A 3,261-nucleotide genomic window follows, 5' to 3' on the forward strand; every position below is an offset into this window, starting at 1 on the left:
AAAAAGCTGTAAAATACAAAGCAATGTATGGCGTCCTTTCTCGAATTGAAACTTAATTATCTCTCAAAAATGCATGGTTACCCCCAATTTTCTTTTTGAATATCAAGAGTACTTACTAAGATTTACTTTCTCCGGATAGTTTTAAACCGCGCAGAAATATCCCTGTATTAGTAAGCATCGGCGATAGGAAATCCAAGTGTATGGAGATGCGCAGAACGTATGCGCAATAACAATAGTAGGCACCGTCCTTAATTTGTCTCAAGATTCTCTTTTCTTGAACCTGGCAATGCAATGTTTACAATGCCAACTGTCTGGTTCCCTTTTGGTTCCATCACAGATCCTGAAAAAATGAAAAAAAAAGCTTTCCTCTCTATTTTCATAATTTTGATAGGTCATGCATACTAAAGACTAATAATTGCTCGTAGTTCATGTGAGATTGAAATAAAATTAAACTGAACATTTAATTCATGAAACGTTTGAAAAAACTGAAATATTGATGAATTGGTCATTTAAATGAACATTGATATTCATAACGCATACCTACGAGTCAAACCAGAGAGCGCATCCATCACATTCTACCATATTTGTATGAGCTGCAACGCTATTAACGTGGCAGGCAATGCAGGTCCAGCTTCGTTTTAGTTCTTCCACTTTGAGAATAAACACAAAATCCTTCTGTGACAACACAAAATTGAACTAAGTTGTGTTAACTTGGTTTTCTCATTGTTCCAGCATAATACTGAAAATAAATAAAATTCAGGTCAGCGATGAGCGCTAATCACTAAGCAAGGCTTCTTTTGATGATAAGCCCCAAACTCCTGTTCCATGTACTTGTCTCTTGTCAAAGTTAACGTACTTTGCTTTATCACTTGGTCCCAGGCATTTGTTGAAAGTGCTTTTTGATAGATGCGAGGTTCAAATCAATAACATCTCCGGGTATGTCATCGACTTCAAAGTTGAGGTTACTAGCGGAAATTAATTTCCCAGTTTCCTGTAGACATTCCACTGCAGACTTGCTTGAAAAATAGAGTAGCATATTTTTCTCCCCTGTGGAATGATAGACATAAATGTATCCAGGTTTTACCTCTTAAATACCCTATAGAGCATGGCGTCCGTCGACGTTGTTGAAAAGGACATGCATATGAAAGGTACTTATATCGCTCGAACGATCTGCGCTATAATACTTACCTTCTTCTATTTTCAAATTGGCATTTCTTCCCCGGTTTTCTTTTATATCCCTTAGGAAGGCCTGCTGTTCATCGTGCGTTGGGCGTTCAAGTCGCACTTTTGCTTTACGGGAACGCCTTTGTTTCGAATAGAATCGTGGCTGAGTCTCCATGTTTTTGTTGGCTGGAGCGTTCTCATTTACCTTAAGTGGAATTACTAATTCCTGTCCCTCGTCACCTTTTAAGGAGGCAAACAAATTAGCAGCAGCCGTCATTTGTTTTTCGAGCTGCTTAAAGGCCGTAGATAAACTACACTGGTCAACCTCCTCCATGATCTGCAGTAACCTCTCTTTGACTCTTGCTTTTAAGGCAGCTATATCGTCTGGATGGGAACGGATGCCAGTCAAAATATGGTCTATTTCTTGTTGTTGGCCATCATTACTGTGACTTGACACCTCAACGCTCTCATTTGTTAACTCGTACGTTCGCGCGTACTAAATGTTATAATAATGCTCTTGCTAACACTTTCCCCACCTGAGAAGGAAGAGAAGTTCCGTGACTCTGTTTGCAAAACGACGCCGTGACTTTTTGTGAGATGCTGGCGAAAGTCCCCAATTCTGCGACATTTAAACCCACAATGTAATCATTGACATTTCCCTGAGCCCTGGACGTGAATTTCATGAACTTCATTGCTCAGGTCTCCGTGTTTCCGGTTGATGTGCCGCTTTAGATTGGACTTAACATTACACACTAGGTTACAGAAGGGACATTTGAATGCACCAGAAAAATCGTTCGTTGTGTGTTTCCCTACATTTTTCTGCAGTTCTTCCTTCTTCTCATCCTCTGTTTCATGCCGTGTTTCTTTTCGCCGTTGATCTTGCCACTCTATCATGGTAGGGTCTTTTGACTGTTCTTTTTCCAGTTTGATCTCAGTAACCCCATCTGTTTTTGTGTTCCATTCATCTTGGCTTTCTTGCATGACAGGACAATTCGAGTGGTGGTATTCCTTTTTGGTTTTGACCTCAACTTTTTCCTGTTTTTCTGTTCGCTGTTGGTCTTTAAACTCTGACATGGTAGAGCCGGTTTTTTGACTGTTCTTTTTTCGGTTTGATCTCAGTAACTCCACCTGTTTTTGTTTTCCTTTCGTCTTGGCTTTTTTGCATGGCAGGACAATTCGAGTGCTGGTGTTCCTTTTTGGTTTTGACCTCAACTTTATCCTGTGTTTTTTTGTTCGCTGTTGGTCTTTAAACTCTGACATGGTAGAGCCTTTTGACTGTTCTTTTTTCGGTTTGATTTCAGTAACCCCATCTGTTTTTGTTTTTCTTCATCTTGGCTTTCTTGCATAACAGGAGAATTCGAGTGGTGGCTTTTCTTTTCGGTATAGTCTTCAGTTGTGTGGCTTGTTTCTTTTTGATGCCCATCTTGAACGGGGCTCTTTGACTGGTGGTGCTCTATTTCCTGTTTGACCTCGGCTGCTTTCGGTCGATTCTGGATCTCTGGAGCGGTAGAATTCTTGTAGCAGTTGTTGTCTGCTTTGGGGTTTTTCCTCAGTGATATATATGGTTCTTCATCAGAACTGTACACGTACTCCACCATGGGGGAATGTCGTTCTTCAGTGGCGTTTTTATCATCGTCCGACGCAATTTTTGCGGGTCGGCCATACTCTTTGTCAAATGATGGAGCAGCTATTGATCCTGTATCTCCGTGGGACGTGCCCTCTTTTTGTGGGCCTTCATTATACGCCAATAGCAGTGAGGACGTTATTCCAAGGAGTTTCAAATCCATGTCCTTGCTGGTAAGCCAATGAATGAGAACCTTTCTCAAGTAAGGGGAATGGGACGTCGGATCCTTCAATCAAGATATCTGGGACGAAAGAAGGTTTTTGACGTCTAGGAAGCCAAGTCTCCACAGCGTAGGACTGATGCAGCTTATGGCTGCCATTACAATTACAATCACGCCACAAACGTTGCCGTACTTCTGTAAAGGAATGTTCTGAAAACAGGTGTTCGCGCACTGATGAGAACCACGGCTCATACTTTGTGGCTTGTGAGCTAGAAACCTCCCTTGGACTGGCTTATCGCAAATGGCAACTCAA

The sequence above is a fragment of the Montipora foliosa genome, chromosome 4 (genome assembly GCF_036669935.1).
Source record: "Montipora foliosa isolate CH-2021 chromosome 4, ASM3666993v2, whole genome shotgun sequence".
NCBI lineage: Eukaryota > Metazoa > Cnidaria > Anthozoa > Scleractinia > Acroporidae > Montipora > Montipora foliosa.